Source organism: Aphelocoma coerulescens, unplaced genomic scaffold (assembly GCF_041296385.1).
Source record: "Aphelocoma coerulescens isolate FSJ_1873_10779 unplaced genomic scaffold, UR_Acoe_1.0 HiC_scaffold_97, whole genome shotgun sequence".
NCBI lineage: Eukaryota > Metazoa > Chordata > Aves > Passeriformes > Corvidae > Aphelocoma > Aphelocoma coerulescens.
The window spans coordinates 788652-806907 of NW_027184078.1; the positions used below are offsets into that span (position 1 = coordinate 788652).

An 18256-nucleotide genomic window follows, 5' to 3' on the forward strand; every position below is an offset into this window, starting at 1 on the left:
TGCTGGTTTTAGTCAATTTTTCTTAATTCAACCTGTGACTTTTCACTTTTTTGCCTGCAGTTCTCCTCTCCATCCCGCTGCAGGGGAAAGGGGAGGGGGAGTGCAAGAAGGGAGCAGCACGTGATTTGGAGTGTTTCAGTGGGAGCACCATAGTGGGGGAACTGGGGTGTCACAAAGGGCCCCCTGTGACCCGCCACCTGCCCCTAGCAACGGCTCCCAGGGTTTGTTGACGTGGAACCAGCGCCCAGCCTGCAGTGTCCGGCAGGACAGCGACGGGACAGGACGGGAGCACGCAGCTGGCGAGAAGCCCGCTGGTTTTTGCTCACGTCTTGCCCTGCAGCAGGGAGTAAGATATTAAACCAAACCTTCCCCCTTTCCTGTGATCATCTCATTTCTCTATTCAGTAGAATGGAGAAGAGACCCCCAAGACGGCCCAGGGTGGCCTGGGGGGAGAACGGGGCTCCTCAGGAGAGCAGCTCTGCAGCGGAGCCCGCCGAGGCGACCAAGGTGCAGCCATTGCGGCCCAGTGAGTGAGGGGCTCTGTGGGACTGGGCAGGGCTGGGATCAGGTTTCCCCGGCCCACGGGCAGCGGAGATCACAGGGGTGGGAGTGATGCCGGAGTGCTGGGGCTGCTCGGGGCAGGACACCAGCCCCGGCACAGCCTGTGCCGAGGAGGGGGAGAGCAGAGGGGCCCCAGCTGCTGCTCTGGGGCATGGGCAGCGAGGGTCAGTGGCTGGCAAGAGGCAGTGGTGCTGTGGGATGCTGGACGTGTCCTGCCCCTCTGCCAGAGCGCTCCTCAGCCCGGGGCACTGGGCTTTGCCCCGCCGTGCTCCAGCAGGGCAGCTCCTCTGCTGGGCATCCTCCAGTCGGGAGCTGCCCGGGAAGGCAGTGCCAAGGGAGCGGGCACAGCATGGGCAGAGGGCAGATCTCCTTCCTCTGCTCTCTGCTATTGATGCACCCTCTGCAGTTTCCTTTCTCTCCCCCTCCGTTAGAGGCCTTATCCGCACAGAAAGCCATGGACTTCATCCAGGCCTTCGTCCTCAGCCCCAAACAGGTACCCACAGCCTGCTGAATGGCAGCTGTGCCTGCACAGGGGTGCTGGCTCTGCAGAGCAGCTGCTCCCACAGGGCACTGCACCGCAAGGGCTCTGGTCCCGCTGGCTGCGTGTTCTCACTTCACGCTGCCCCGTTGTCTCTGGTCCCCAGCTCCAAGACAAGGATCTGAAGCTCAAGTTCCTTGACAGCATCTGCACATTCTGCAGAGCTGCCAAGGATTCTGGCTTCTCCAAGGACCTGGATGAATTCTGCCACAAATACAAGCTGGGAGAGAAGATCGAGGTGAGGGGGTTCCCGGCGCTCTGGGCAAGGGAGCAAGGAGCCCCAGCAGCCTGTGAGGGCAGTGCTTGGGCAGGGCAAGGCTCTGGTGGCTCTGGGTGCTGGCAGCTGCCAGGTTGCAGCCCAGCTGTGCTCTGCAGGTGCTGCTGCAATTGGAGCCCAAGAACGAGATTTGCACGGAGGTGCGGCGGCTGGCCATGCTCGCTATTGCTGGACTGAGGTACCGGCCCATCACACCTGCAGAGCCCTGCCCAGCACTCCGTGCCCACCTGCTCATCCCTCCTGCAAGCCCAGCCCCAGTGCTGCAGGAGACCTTGAGGCGCTGCTCCCAGCACCAGTGTCCAGCTGGGCCCCTCTCTCTTTGCAGCACGCTGGGGACGGTGCTGGAGAGCAGAAGAAAACTCTTAAGACTCTGCTTCAACAGCATCTTTTTCCTTCCTCCAAGCGGGAAAATGCGCAGCCGGGAAGCGTCTCTCTATGCTCAGGTAAGTGCTGAGTGAACTGGCAGAACCTCCAGTCTGTCCAGGCTGCTCCCGACCACCCCGTGCTGCCTAAGGACCAAAGATCCAAGGCAGGCCACGGTCTCAGCTTCGCTTTCCTACCCTCATCCCTATTACCGCCGGCCTAAGCCCTAGGGTATATCTCCGTGTCGCACAGCCACAGGGAGGAGGAGGAGAGAAGATCTGGCAGACAGGAATTGTGCAGCAAGATTGATTGATTTAATTATTTTAAAGCTCTTTTATAGACTTTTTTCTTCATAGTCTAATTGGACAAGGATCAGCCACCCCTTGGGGGTGATTGGCTAAAATCCTAAAACCTCCATTGTCAAAATATTTTCCTACTATACTATAAACAAGACTTTTCAAGGCTGCAGCAGTTTGGTTGTTTACATAGCTCTGCTACCTCTTCTGTGAGAGAGAAAAGTCTCTCACGGACTTAGAAACTAGCAACAAAATCCTTGCTCGCAGCATTTTTGGATCCACACATCCCTTCATGCCTTGCCAGGCTCCAGCCACATCCTGCAATGCCGGCTGCTCTGCCCCCAGCACACGGCCTGCTCCTGTGTCCCTCCCCTCACACTGGCACTTCAGATCAGTCTCAGAGCTCCTGAGGGAGCAGCAGAATCACGGCCACTGCTCTCTGTCATCCTTGCAGACCCTGCATGCCATGGACACCATGCTGGAGGTGATGGTGTTCAGCTCTCCTGCCTCCAAAACCAGCAAGATGCTTCAGGACATCTTGGAGGTCTGGCCTGTGCACAGAGTGGAGGGTGAAAGGAATGTTCCTCCCTCAGGAGGGGAAGGAGCCCGGGCTTGTGTCCAGTCTTGTCCTGGCTCCTGCCAAATGAACCCTGTCCCAGCCAGAACCAGGACATTCCCCCAGTGCCGTGCAGGCAAGAGCGCGCTGCGGGGAGGGTGCCCAGCTGGCCTGGGGAAGCAGAGGCTGGCCCCAGGCGCTGCTGGAGCACAAGGAGCAGAGGGCAGCCCCTGCCTTCCTTGCTGCCCACCAGCTTTGCCTGGGGCCTTTGTGCCAGGCCTGCCAGGGCCCCCAGGGACAGGATCCCCCCTGCAGGCTTTGCCTGAGGGCACAGGAAGTCTGGAGGGACGGCGCAAGTGTCTCTCATGGGCACGGCCCTGCCACTGCTGCTGCTGGAGTGGGCGTCTGCTCACGGGGCTCACCTGCAGCTTCTCTCTTCCCAGGTTCTGCTGGACTACTGCCTTTATGACACAGTGGCTGTGCAGGAGAGGGTCATGGGCAGGGTCAGGCTGCTGAGCCATTTGCTGGCCGACTCTTCCACTGTGCAGGTAAGGACCGGCCACCCTCCAGCCAGGCCATCTCCCCATCCCTGTGCCCTGGCACAGCCACAACTGCAAGGTGCCTGCAAGGCCTCAGCTGCCCACCCTCAGACCTTCTGCTCTTCTGCCTGCCTCCCCCAGGCTGGCCAAACTGAGGACAGCGGTGCTGCCAGCAGCCAGGTCCAGATCCCAGTCCTCGGGAAGCTGCTGGGCCATCTGTTTTTCAAGTTATTCAGGAAAGAAGAAACCAGCTGGATGGCACTGGATATTCTCTGCTTCCTCTTCACATTCCTCTCTGAGCAGAAATGTAAGAGAAGCTGTGGTGGGCGGCATCCCCCGTGCACCACCCCATGCCCACATACAGCTGCTTGTCTTCCTGGGCTTTGCGAAGGCCCCTTGTTGTGCTTGGTGCAGGTGGCACCATGTCCCCAGCACTGCTGTCACCTCCGCTCCTGCCCCACGCTCTCTGCCAGCCTCATGATGCTCCCGTGTAGCCGAGGTGCTCCTCCCAGCAGGACTCAGCCACACTCCACCCCTTCCCCATGTTCCCTGCAGAGGTCGTGTCCTGCCCTGCCACACTCCAGCCCCGCAAGCCCTTCCCCCTGAGCAGTATTGCAGCCACGGTGTAACGGGGAGCTGCATGCTGAGCTCCAGGGGCTCGGAGCTTCCCAGGCCAGCTTCCCTGGGTACGGACACTGGAGGCAGCTCCCCCTTTCCACCAGTGCCCACCACCTCCTCCCGTGACCGACTGCTCCCCAGCCATTCCTGCATCCGAACGCTTGTCAGGGTTGGGTCGGCTGCTGGCACAGCGGCTGTGTCTCAGCCACACATTCGTGTCTTTCCTCTCTTTAGGTGCCACACCGGCAGCAGTTTGTGCCCAGCTCCCAGCATACTGGGAATCTGAGATCACCTCCCTGCTGGATACGCCCAGCACCTGGAGAGTTCAGGTAACCAGCCCTCGCCTTGGCTGGGCCTCCCATCTGTGGCATCAGCAGGGAATTGGTGTGCGCAAAGGGGCGCAGAATCAGCGGGGCTGTCCCTGGCGAGAGGCTTCCCGCTGTCCCCGAGCAGGGAACACTGCGGTGTCCCAGCAGCAGCAGAAGCCGCAGCTCCAGCCCTGCTGGCCACCAGCGAGCCCCTGGTCTCCGTAGGGCCCGTGCCCCATGCCTGAGAGCCCAGCCCTCCTCCCTGCCCCGGGGCCCTCCTCATCCTCCCCTGCATAGGAACTGTGGGCACTGCTGCCAGCTTTCCTGCGGCCACTGCCGCCAGCACTGCCCGGCACTTCTGGCCAGGGCTGCTCACACTGCCCAGCCGAGCAGAAGCCTTTGGACACTGGCTGGCACAGGCCTCCACTCCCTTCCTTCCTGCCACAGGCCTTTGGGAGATACCTCAGGCCAGCTGAGAGGACGGGCATCGTCCTTGCGGCCATCGAGATCCTGGGACACTCCAGCCTCCTGGACAAGAAGGCACCCAAGGAGTTTCTGGAGGTGGCCATGGAATTCCCTGAGCTGTGGCTGATGGATGTAAGTGGCCTGTGGCTGGATTGGCCTGCCCTTGAGCCCTGTCAGGTTCCTGCCTCCCTCCCAAAGCCTGGATTGGGGGATGCCCAAAACCACCTTGAGGCAGCAGAGAGGGTGTAAGGATCCCGCTTCTGACACCCAAAGAACGGTAGGATCTGGTCATCAAAAGATGCCTCGGCCAAAATTAAGGTGCAATCAAGACCATATGCCAAGGTCAACAGTACGGATTTCATTTAAGAGTAAATGGGAGATCGAGAGAGAGGGGGAATGAGAAAGACACACACACACACACACACACACACACACATTACATAGAAAGATTGTCACCTGCACATGGGTCCCTGCGGCATCCCAGGACACGGCAGCACCACCTTCACCTGTGTTCCCTCCAGGTGCCAAAAATTGTGAGACACATCTTTGCATACTATGATGAAACAAATGCAGCAACTGCTCACAGCTTTCCCATAATGTTTGTCCTGATGGCCAGTAAGTGGCCTCGGCGAGTCGTCACAACAGCTCTGAAGGTCGCACCAATATTCAGGTACTGGCCCTGACCGCCCAGAGGGCTTGTTCCCTGTGGGGAGAGGGACCCCGAGACTCTCTGGCTGCCAGACACAAGAACACTGCAGCACCCCCAAAGCAAGCGGGGCCCTCCATCCCACCATGCTTCCCAGCCCAGGCCCACAGCAGCCAAAGCCGGCTGGGCCAGCCCAGAGCCAGCACGCTGCTCCCAGTCCCACCGGGAACACCCCGTCAGCCATGTCCACCTGCCCAGGCTGGGCCCCTGCGCACCCCAAGTCCTGCAGGGCTGGCCCAGGCCACGCTGCAGTGGCCGAGGCAGCCCTGCTGACAGCGCTCTGCCTTGCAGCGACAAAGTCTGTCTGTGGAAGGCAATGTTCTCCGTGCGCCAGACTCTGGAGCAGGTTTTGAAGGAGCTGCACATCAAACTGCAGGGCCGGCACAAGGACATCTTCACACAGCAGGAGAAGTCCTGCCTCACGTTCTTGGCTGTGAGTCATCAGGAAAAGCCCACATGGCCTTGCTCTCAGCTGCTGGTGGGAAGCGGGAGCTGAGCCAGGACAGCCCTGCCAGCTCTGCCCGGGCTCTCTTCTGCTTTCTTCCAGATGCTGGCCTCTGATGATGTACAAGAAGAGGAAATGGGTCCACTGTACAATGACCTGGATCTTCTGAGGTGTCCAAGAATAGAAATGGTCTCGCTGGTGCTCAGGGCCCTTGTGACGCTGTCGGAGAGAGCCGAGACGGTGAGCAGGCTGCTCTCAGGGGCAGACATGTGGCACCTGGACTCTGAGGCCTCGGGGAAGGTGGTGGCTTGGCCTGGTCTGCGAGTCAGGTGCTGGGGTGACTGCTCCAAACGCCCTGCCTGCCATGGGATGGCCTGGAGGCTGCCTGGGGAGCTGACCAGGCCCAGAAGTTCTCATGGAATGGAAACTGTCTTTCATACAGGCAAGAAAAATGAAGGGCCTCCTGTCTGAGTTGCTGAAATTCCTGTGGCATCGGTCTGGGGACGTTTCACTGATGGCCGTGGACATCGTCCGAAATGTGCTGGGGCACCTGAAAAAGAGAGAGGCCAGCACCATGGCTGTGATGGTGGTGCCGAGGCTCTGGTGCCTCTTTGATGCGGTAAGGCTGATGTGGGAACGCTCCCCATGGCTCCATCCATGGATGGATTCTGGGCCTTGCAGCCCAGCACAGCTTCTACCCACTCTGGGCTGTGACCCCGGAGCATCGCCCCTCACCTCAGGCACCTCAGCTCAGCCCCTCCTGGCCGCGGGCAGGGAGCCGCTGTGTGCAAAGCTCACCTTTCCTCCTTCCTACCAGAAGGAAGACTGTGTGCGGGAGCACTCCATCTGCCTCTTCAGAGACCTGCTGGGCAAAACGGACTGGAAGAACCAGGCGGTCATGAAGAAATATGCCTGGAAGGCCCTGGTCCAGCTCCTCCTTCACATGAGTGACCAGGCCCGCAGCGTGGCCAAGGTACCCATGTCCAGGCTGAGCACTGACCAAGAGAGGGGTGGCTGACACCCCCTGGGGGGTCCCGAGCATCAGGACAAGGGCTGCTGGCAGCCGGCAGCGTTCCCCCAGCACAGCCCCTGGGAACCAGCGCCAGCAGGGCCGGACAAGCTGGCACGGCCATTTCCAACCTCTGCCCTGCCTGCTCCAGCAGGGCTCGGCAGCAGCCCCGCACCACCGAGGCCTGGACACGTGTGTCCCCAAAGGCTTCTCAGCTGTCCCCACAGGTGTCCCTGCAGGGCTTTGCACCTCAATCCCTGCTGCCCAGGCCTGTCCCCAAGAGACCCCTGGATGCTTTGCGAGGGCATGTCCCAGCTTCCTAAGGGCACGGTCACCCCAGGAACAAAGCCCAGGACTCCTTCCACAGGCAGGCCCTGGTGCCACCCCCCAGCTTCTGTCCCACAGGCGTCTGCAGAAGCCGTCCTGGCTATAGCAGAGCTCCTCAAGTGGAAAGAGCTCAAGCAGCTGGCGCAGACGGAGCAGACGTGGAGGATGGGCGAGTGCTTGGTGAGGACGAGACCCAGGCTGGGCGAGGGCTGCCCACAACACCGTGCCGGGGCTGTGAGCCCTGCAGCTGGGCCTCCCCTGGGCTGTTGTTGCCCAGAGCACCCAGCCTGGAGCTGCACCCTTGCTCCTGTCTTGAGAATTGGAGCCTCCTCCAGGCCCATGTGCCCTCAATGCCCCCAGCATGAGGGAGGGCTCTGAGCCACGGGGGTGCTGCCAGGAGGGGCTGATCTGGCCAGCTGGGGCCCTCTGAGTATTGCCCACACCCTTGTGCTCCCTGCAGTTGGCCAAGGACAGCAGCAGGGCCGAACAGTTTGTGTGGGACAGCCAGCCCTACCTGGAGAGCCCTCAGGCCCCCATGCGAGAGGCGGCCCTCAGGTTCATTGGTGAGTCCCAGTCCCCAGGTCCCTCTTTGGGCAGCCGGGCCCCATCCCCCAGCCCTGGGGCTGCCACGGGCAGGGCCTCGGCCTCCCTGTGCCCCCCTGCCAACACAGGTGGCTTTGGTGGCCACCTTGCCAGTGCCACCCTCGGGCTGCTGAGGGGGTCAGGCAGGGCCAGGGGCCACGCTGCTGGGAGCACACTGGGGAGCAGGGGCTGACGGAGCTCTGTGCCCAGGGCTGGCTGCGCGGCACCTGACAGAGCAGAGTGAGGACACCGTGGCTGAGGTTCTCTGGGGTGAGTGGGGAGCCAGGGCTCAGGGGAGCTGAGGCGTCTCAGCACACACGGGGGCTCATCTGGGCTCTCCTTCTGTCGTAGAACTTGACAGACTGCAAGCAGGAGACAAGGATCCCGCCATCTGTTCCCTGGCAGCTCAGACCAGCTTGGTCCTGAAGTCTCCAAGGAAGCAGCAAAGATCAGGATTCTCCCTGCGCGCGCTGTGCTGCTGGTGCCGCTGAGCAGAGAGGGACCTTGATGTAAGGCTTGGCAGGGACACACACTCAAACACCTGCTGAATGATCAGGTGTGGAAAGGATGCCCTGGCTTTCTAAGGTCTTTCTCATAGTGCAAGCGGGCGTTTCCATGACTGCTGAGTCTGCCATTGCCCTGACCAGTAGGGACCCATTCCCCCCAGCCCCTGAGCATGGCGTGAGGTGGTCTAGAATAAGCCCAGGGTCATGGCCAGTCCCCTCCTGGCTCCTGTCAAATGGCTCAGCTGCCGGCCCTCAGCCCTTCTGCTCTTCTGCCTGCCTCCCCCAGGCTGGTCAAAATGAGGACAGAGGTGCTGCCTGTGGAGAGATGCAGATCCCAGGCCTGGGGAAGCTGCTGGCACATCCATTCAAGTTGCTCAAGAGAGAAGAGACCACTTTATGGCTCTGGATGCTCTCTGCGCCCACTTCAAGTTCATCTGTCAGCAGAAAGGTAAGAGAAGCTGTGGTGGGCTGCATCCCTGCGCACGGCCGCATCCCCCCGATGCATCTGCGCGTCTTCCCGGCCTTGTGATGGCCCCTTCTGTGCAGACACGGGGCTCATGTGGGCTCTGCTTCTGTCCCAGAACTTGAAATACTGCGGGCCAGAGAGAAGGATCCTGGGCGCTCAGACCTGCCTGCCTAAAATCCTGGGAGAGGAGTCGGTGTGGCTGGATCCAAGCCCAGCCACTGACCTGTCCAAACTCTGTATATAGTTCTAGAAAGTTAATTACCTTCTATATATAATTTTTATAAGTAAACCATATATATAAATTATATATTTTATAAATAGATATAATATATGAAAATTTTGAGTAAATAAAATATATAAATTATATCTATTATGTCAGGTATATAATGTACATATATTATGAATATATATTATATATATTCGCTATATATAGAGATTAGCTTTTCAAATAAAATAAACAATGACTTGAAATCGATGACAGGAATGATAGTGACTGCAGCACACAGCTCTATCTATGAGTATAGTGCACCATTTTTGAAGCAATAGGAAGCAATTATGTTAAAGCTAGCAGACTTGGGAGGAAAAGTGAGAATTGTGGGTGGGAAATGTGAGGGGAGAAAAGGGCAGGAAACTTGAGTTAAAAGGGCAGGAATTGAGAGGAAGAAAGGGTGTGAAACAGAGAGGGGATAAAGTGGGAAATGTGAAAAACGAGGTTCACTCTTAGTAAAATTTTAAGAAAAATTTAATAAAAGGGACAATTAGGAGGCAGCAGCAAAAAGGGTGTTACAGCTGGCTGGGTGCTTTGGCAGAGATCCAAAGGCACACCTTTACATCCAAAAGATTGTCTTTAAAAGTACATCGCTTATTTCATATTCATCACCATCATGCATAATTCATTAATTCTTTGGAGTTTCTGTGTATCATCCCATCAGTCTTATCTTCCTCCTTGGCTCCATTCCGTCTGGTTTTGGGGTTTTTTTCTTTTGATAAGATTTTCCAGGAATATGAAGACCCCCCCCATCCTTCCCAAACTGACCACACAAACTACAGCCATTCTACAGCATTACATTACAGAACCTAGGCAAAGCCCCCCCCCAACAATTAGTAACATGCAAAAACCCACATCACAATACATTCATAATAATTCATGCAAAAAGCCAATACCACAGTACATTTATAACAGAAACATGAGGGAAAAAATGATGGCAAATGTGAGGGGACAGAAGGGCAGGAAGCGTGAGGGGAAAAAAATGGTAGGAAACGTGATGGGGAAAAGGTGGAAACGGTGAGGGGAGAAAAGTGCAGGAAATGTGAGAGGGAAAAGACAGGAAACATGAGGAAAAAAAAGACAGGAAATGGGAGGAAAAATGGGGGTGAAACACAAGGGGAAGAAAGGCAGGAAACATGAGGCCAAAAATGATGGGAAACGTGAGGGGGCAGAAGGGCGGAAAGTGTGAGAGGAAAAGTGGTGGGAAACTTGAGGGGAAAAGGGTGGGAAACATGAGTATGGTGGTTTAGCAAAACTTAGGGCTGTGGTTTGTGTGGGAAAGAAAAAGAGGAAAGGAAAACAGCTGCTCGACCTCTGTGACTGGCATAGAGCCTGTGGTTGATAGACACATTACTAAACCAGTTAAATAAGCTGCTAACACCTCTGTGATGTACATATTTAAAGGAAGAGGAAGCGCGAGAAGTTCCCTTTTGTTCCTGCTTCCCCACTGAGGGGTGGCGAGGGGGGAAGCCCCGAGCCCCGTCCCAGAGCAGGCCCAGGTTGCCCCCCAAGCCCCGCAGGGCCGGGCTGTCGGGAGAAGCCGCCCTGGTGCTGGAGGCAGCCCTGAGCAGCCACACAGCCCGAACCACGTGGCGCAAATCTCTGCAGCCGGCGCGGCCTGCGCGGGGCCAGCGGGGCCTCCCCACAGCCGGCATGACTCGCGCCAAACCGAGAAAGACACCACGCAGCCAGCAATGAGAAACATGGCAAGTGTTTTCCCCGACGCAGAGCCCAGACAAAACCAACTTTCTTCCAAAGAGAGAGAAAAGAAAGGCAGAGTCACGTGAAGAGGCCAACATGGTGGCACCAAGGTCAGTGTGGGGGAAGAGAAAGAGAGCAGAGGTGCTCCCAGCGCCCAGACCTGAAATTCTCCTTGCAAGCCATGGTGAGCTCTTGGACTATAATAGAGCAATTCGTTTTCCCTAGAATTCATGAAATGAAGTGTATGGGGGGATGCAGAAATCCATGTGCAGCTTGTGAAAAATGCTCAACGCCAGAGCTCATAGACATTGTGAAAGGCTCTTAGAGACTGAAGAAGAGAACCTTTGTTCTCAGGCTGGAATAGCTCATCCTTAACAGACTGAAACCCCATGACTGTCATGACCCATGATTAGCAGTGTGGGAAGACTACAAGACTCATGGGAGGGATATTTTTCACTGCAGCAGGTTTCGGGCAGACTGTTGTTTGTGAAAGTTTGAGGCCACATTAAAGAAGTTCACAGAGAACTATCTTCTGTGGGATGAATCCCATGGCACAGCAGAAGAAACTCTTTTCCTTAAACATAAAGAAAGACTCTTAAGAAATGAAACACTGACCAAACTCCATGTCCGTTTCCTTTGTATGGGTTGGTGGAAAGAGGGAGGTACTGGAAGAGAAAGGTGTTCTGGAAGTTTGCTTTAGTTTCTTATTATTCTTTTTACCTTTAATTCTGTTAGTAAATTTTCTTTATACTGTAACTGTTTAAGCGTGGACCTGTTTTGCCTTGAAGTGTCCGTTTCTCGTGCTTCACGTGTCGGAGGAAAATAACTTTAAGGGATGGGACTATGCAACTACATGAATTTATTGTTTAAAATAACAAATGCATCAGTCGAGGTGTGAGATTTTACAACACATACGAGTAATGGCGACTAGTCACAAGATTTAGGGTTACATCGTAATTTATAACTTTCTAATCCAATAGATACTTAAAACGACACTTTGTTTTAGATTAATGACCTATCACCTGTGGCACTTCTCACTGCAATGCAGCTATGTCTTGACCAATAACTTCTCATGTCACATACACACAGATGTCTCTCTTATACCATCTAAATTCTTAACTTAAACTATATAAAATCACACTATTATATTTTAAAACCCTTCACCAAAACACCCAGTGTACAATTTTACTTATAATGATAGGAACACAAGTTTGTAATCCTTTTGCTTAAAGTCCACAAATCTCTGTCAATTAAGCCAGACCTAGTCTCTTCCAGGGTTGTAAATCAAAGCCTCCTTTAATTGCAGGAGTTTCTACTCCTCTGTCTCCCACATTGAAGTTTTTTCCGTTTTCCTCAATAATCCTTATTTCACCTTATGAAAATGAAATTTTAATTTCCCCTTCTCTGCTCAGTTTGAATCACGCCATAACCGGGCCAGGAGACACTTCAGAGACAGAGAAGTGGGTATTTGCTTTATTTGGCATGCCGGGTGTGTGGGGATCGCTCCTCCAAAACACACACACCGGTGTTCCCTACAACACAGTATTAAGGGTTAAATTATGAATATTTGTCACATTCCCTGGGACAGGTGTGGTTATACAAATTATTTCTCAGAAGTCATTAATATCATTAGCATACGGGTCATGCATGTGCTGTGTGTCCTGGTGGTCGCACTGAGGAAGGCTCCTCTTCTTCCTTGGGGGTGTCTCTGATGAGTAGTCATCCTCACAGTGCACTTTTCACCTTTCTCCCTGGGCATGCGTAGTCCTTTGAGGAATGATTCAGCAGTCTCTGGGATAATCCTTGTTCCCTCTGTCTTGGCAAGATAAAGGTGAATTTGGCTTCTTAGGTTTTGTAATTAACATGTGCTGTCTGAACTAACATTTGCTGTCTCCCAATAGTTAACTTGTGCTTACATGAGTTAGTTTTTCACTGCCCTTTCCTCAAGTTATAGCAGAGGCAAGTAAATAAATAATTTTTCATTGGTGCTTGGCACCTAACCAGTGTCAAACCACGACAGGGAGTAAAAAAGGAAAAATGGTGAGAAAAATGACACAATGCCATGATGATTTTTTGCCTTTTCTTTTATACAGCTTTGTGGAGATACAGCTAGAAAGCAGAAGTGAGAGCACTGCTAAACTCATGTCAGAAGTAGACGCACTAACACTGCTAGGCCGCACACTGTGGCAGGCAGTATGGCCTATAATGAAATAGTCGGCATAAAGGCATGCTTGGTATGTACCTGTGATAATTAGTGCTAGCTTTTAGTTTTGCAATGTCATTAAGAAACATAGATATGGTTGTTACAGTGATTGCTGCTTATATAACTGCTAAAAAGGTATAAATACTCAGCTCTGTATCAAAAAAATCGGCTCATTGCATCCAAGCAATCTGCCCTGTCTCTTTCATCGCCGACCATCTCGCGACAACTGGTGCCTCCGTGTGAGGACTGGGCTACCTCCTACGTGACAGTCGGCGACGCCCTGCAGAACTTCAGTAACTTCGCCGAAGGTTAAGCCACAGAGGCGCGGGAGCCTTCGGAACTGTGGTTAAGCTGTGGGAGAAGCGGGAGCCACGCTGGCCGGCAACTGATCCTCTGAAAAAGAGGTGAATCGCTGCAGGGAACTATGGGCCAGGGTCAGGGGATGACCACCCTAGAAAGAGACGTGCTTGCAAATAACCAGAGATCTGCTGGGATGAACCACGCTTCTCATAGAGATATGATGGAGCTCCGTTTATTCTATTGTCAGACCCATAGTTATACCCTAATTCCCCAAGCACGCATAAGCAAGCTCCGCACTATTGGGTTACAGCTACTGTTCACGCGGCCTTTAATAGCAAGAGATTGGTTACAGATTAATATGCACGCGACTTACTAACATGAGTCTTTCTCTTTCTATGGTCAGCATCCCCCTCTGCAACATCCTGTTGGCTTGCCACATCAGCATTGCCCCTCTCTTTTTTCCCTAGTCAAGGACAGTTCATTAATATAGTTTGGATTGTGCACGTACACATGTCCCTGTTCATTCAGCCATTTCTCTACAATTCTCCCTTTTTCTTCTTGCACAAGCCAAACCCGATGAACAACTTTCTCTAAAGCTTTCCGTATGCACCCAGAAACACAACAAATTATTATTGCTACAATTACTAGTATAGCTAGCAGACCTGGTAATCCTTCTTGAACCAGGCTTCCTAACCACCCTGTCAGACCAAGCGAGGACAGCCACTCAGAGAAGCTGTCTGTATGGATCTGTATCTTTTGAAAAGCATCTTGCAGTTCTGAGAGCTGTCGATGGATACTCTGGGAATGGTCTGACAGGTTCATACAACACATACCTTCAAACTCTTTGCAACCATGGCCATGAGCTAGCAATAAAAAATCAGTCGCAGCTCAATTTTGTAGTACAGCATGCCTAATGCTATCTACATCAGTTAAAAGCTCATTTAATAGATGGGAAGTCCTATTAAATTCCTTTTCTGACCAACAGGCCAACTTTTTCAGATTGTTATAGCCATGAGCTGCAGCACCCCCTGGGTTAAAAATAGCCAGTGGTATAAACGCACTCAAACTCATAATGTTGACCTTATCATTACAATCTTTATCAAACGTGGAAACACTACGCTGGTATCTATTTCGCATCCTATTTTTCCAACTTTCTGAGGCCGTAATGTTTTTCCATGCTCGTATAGAAGGGGCAAACATAGTTAGCTTTCCCAGGTAGCAAAGACCCCCAATTGGACTATGCGGAATCCCATTCCATGCTCTGTTTCCGCATATCAAAAACACTCCAGGAGGTAAAACCTTTCCTCTGGTTGTGTCAATAGACTCAGCTCCTCCCCACGTGGCCGGCACGTTCCAGCCTGGATGGAGTGTCCTGATACGTTCTGTTTCCATGGAAAGGAGGCCATGCCCTGTCGTGCCTGATAGTCCTCCCAAGGATCTCGGAAGAAGAAAACCCCAGACCCATTGGCATATGGCATTGGAGGCACCACATTGGAACAGTTGGTCCATGGTGTCACGTTAACAAGTGTACTGGGAAAAAGGGACCCATAAAGCTGTAGCTCTTGAAGAGGCAAGGCTGCATTTTTTGTTAAATTGGCGATAATACAGGTTTGCTGCAAGGAGTGCCGATAACTAGACCAACAACCTAAGCACTCGCCCTGGTTTCTTTTGCTTTGCATTTTTTGCTCCACTTCCTCATTGATTTTCCCTATATCTGTCACCCATTTTTGAAACGTGTCTTCGAGTGAGATCCATGGCACACCAATTAGACATGTGCAAAATGGATCTGCTGCCGACGCCATGGCCAGACAGAAGTCTGTCTGGTTCGCCTGGTGAGCCCATGTTACCCACACGTTTTGTCTTTCTGACACTGAAGTTAATCACAGCTTTACTCAGGGTGAAAGTACTTGAGAGGAGGAGCCACATGTAGGGCACCATGCCTGGGTTACAGTGGTCTTTTTACTCACTTGCAGATGTCTGATGGCTTCCTTCCCTGCCCACACTTCCAAGCTTAGTAAAAACTCCTGTGGATCCCTAAATGAGCTAACTCTAATCTGTTGTGGTGGAATTCTGAGCACGATAGACGCACACTGCCTAAAACTTCGTGTCTCAGGCACTTGATAACATTCTCGGCATAAACTACCTCACTCATCTACATTCCAAGTCTCCCTAGTCCCCCCCACAGCCCCCACAGCACAAGCGCAGGCACAAGCTATTATAACAGCGTAAACAATTTCTGCGGTGATTAGCATGCACACTCGGTGACTGTTCCCAGCCTCCGAGTGGTTGTCCAAATGTGAGGTCGTCGGCCACCAAGCAAAGGTTCACTTCCCAAAGGTTGGGAACATCTGCTGTACGTGCCACGTCCTGGCTCAGTTGGTCACGCACTCGCTGGAGTCGCTTTTGTCGACAGTGGGACTGGGAGCAGGCTTGGTCCATCTGCTAGGAACCCATATCGGTCTGTTATCTGTAGAAACACAGCTATAACCTCGACTGTTAAATAACAATGGAGCTGCCCCCCCCCATTGTCCTGTCCGTGGGTCTTTATAACAAATTTGTACCCCTGGGGTGGCTTGTAACTTAATATGGCTGTTATGTGTGACTACGGAGGGTGGAGCGGAAGGCTCAACTTGAGCCCATTCCTGTAGTTGCAGGGCCGTCTGGGCCACACCCTTTTGGGACTCAGTGGGACCCTGTTGTGGCTCATGCTTCTGATGGAGCTTTTCTTCCATAGAAGACAGAGCACAATCAAAGTGTGGTTTCATTTGATGCATTGCCTCTTCTACTTGACGAGCCCATCCTTCCAATGCTTGTGGGTTCACACAAGATCCTGGGGGATGAGCAGGTAGCTCATTTGTCACCTCTGTCATTGGTATGTCATCATCTGGCAGAGGAACAGTCTGTGGCTCCGGCCGAAAAGCAGTCTATGGCTCTGGCAGGGAAACAGTCTGTGGCAGAGAAGCAGTCTGTGGTCCAGGATGGACCTCTGCTGGCAGCGGAGGTGGAGGGGGTGGGCAAGCAGGGTAGAGGCGCGGTTGACAAGAAGGACCGCCCGTTGCTCTGCCCATTGACTGGTCGACTGTAACTTCCGCGTTTGCCTTCCGTTTGCTCTGAGGCACGGTGGTGGTAACTTCCTCTTTTGGCTCCGATTGCAAGAGCTCTTTCTCCTGCTCCCGCAGGAGCTCACTGACAGTCTCAAAGTGTTTTTCTGCTTTCTGCCCTTTTATCACGCTTGGGCTTTTAAACAGTCCACTCAGCCCCCTGCGCTGCGTAGTTCGGGCAGGAGTGACAACCCCAGCCGGTGTTGCAATTGCCTCCACCACAGCTACAGCTACTTTCGACCCGGCTTGCATATTTTTCAAGGCATTTATAACAGTTCTCCAGGTGGGCCCTAAGTTTGTAATTTCTTTCCCTTTTCCCTGGATAGTACAGTCTCACAGGTGATCCCCTACTTCCCTCCACTTGGCTGCATCGAAGAGGAGGGGAGGACTCGCAAATGTCCATGCTCCCACGCCCATAAAACGAGCTTATTTAGATCCTTTTGCTTGACCTCCTCCCCTCGCTTAGTGAGGATACTGAGGAGTAATTTCTGTGCTGCCGCAAACTCTAAATCCATGCTAGCAGGGTATCACGGAGGGAAGGTAGCGACCCTTCTTACCGGCCTGACCGACGTCCTTTGACTCGTGGTCGACACTCTCCGCCCGCAGTATCTCTGTCGCTTGTTGTCGTCACCCTCCTTTTGGTGATCAGCGAGCATATCTTCCTCTGAGGAACGGTCCCTGGTCGGGCACCAGAAATAACCAGAGATCTGCCGGGATGAACCACGCTTCTCATAGAGATATGATGGAGCTCCGTTTATTCTATTGTCAGACCCATAGTTATACCCTAATTCCCCAAGCACACATAAGCAAGCTCCGCACTATTGGGTTACAGCTACTGTTCACGCGGCCTTTAATAGCAAGAGATTGGTTACAGATTAATATGCATGCGACTTACTAACATGAGTCTTTCTCTTTCTACGGTCAGCATCCCCCTCTGCAACATCCTGTTGGCTTGCCACATCAGCATTGCTCCTCTCTTTTTTCCCTAGTCAAGGACAGTTCATTAATACAGCTTGGATTGTGCACGTACACATGTCCCTGTTCACTCAGCCATTTCTCCACGCTTGTGCTTATGTCTACGCTGCTTGACAAGCAAGGCAAATCTTTGCCTGCGCACGATTTAAAAACTATACTTTGATGGACTGCTTCTAAAATAGAAGGAGTAACTCAGTCCAGGATTTTTACGGCAGATTTATGGGATAAAGTAGGAGTGGAACTTTGGAATGCTGCGGCTAACGGTGATAAAAATGCTGCACAAATGATTTCCTCCTGGAAAATAATTTTTGAAGCTTTAAGAGCTCACGAAAAATCTCTTGCTAAAGATAATGGTAATAATAATAATCCCTTTGTTCCCCCACTGCAGAAGCAGAGCCTCAGAACTCTTTACAATTTGAAGAGACTGTGCCTCCTTCACCACAGGCTTCAACCCCCTTGCAACAAAAAGGGAGAAGGGCTCCTCACGATCTATAAAAAAATTTACCGCTGGCTACGATCCAGCTGACGGCAGCGAGGATGAAGGAGAGGATCCCTTTGACCCCCGGATCTATCGATCCTGAAAAAGAGCCAGATTTATTTCCCCCCGATCCTCACGAGACCTGGGTCCACTTGAAACAACAAGCATTAAAAGAAGGGGACTTAGACTTTGCAGACAAAATTGTGGCACCTGTCTTGTACATGGGACCAAGAAAATGGAATGCCCACTGGGAACAGATATCTTTCTCAGAGATCGAAGAGCTTCGACGGGCAGCCACAGAGCACAGTATCAGTTCACCGTATTTTGTGACCCTGCTAGATTCTGTGCTTGCAGCTCATATTATGACACCATATGATTTAAAAACACTGGCACATCTGCTGCTTTATGGGAAAAGGAGCAGGAAAAAGGTCTACAGGATCTGCTTCTAACTTATGTGGGTCATGCTAATCAGACCCTGGCGGCCCTCACAGTTAGACAGCTTATGGGAACGGGACCATATATCAACCCTAATGTCCAAGCCCGAGAGATTCCTCAGGAAGCTCTTGAAGGAGTCCGAAACGCGTCTCGCCAAGCCTTCCTGAAGGTCCCTGATGCAAAAACACCTCAGAAATCATTTACGATCATTGTCCAGGGGCCTCAAGAATCCT

General features: G+C 52.9%; 1 long non-coding RNA gene across 1 annotated transcript; it reads right to left on the minus strand.

Annotated features, from left to right (window-relative positions):
- Positions 1-12597: 12597 nt before the first annotated feature.
- On the minus strand, positions 12598-17134 carry LOC138102646 (uncharacterized). Its single transcript, XR_011147466.1, has 2 exons — positions 16693-17134; positions 12598-15501 (listed from the first exon to the last, which is right to left on the minus strand). It is a non-coding gene; the product is annotated as an uncharacterized lncRNA (long non-coding RNA).
- Between the last annotated feature and the right edge of the window lie 1122 nt (positions 17135-18256).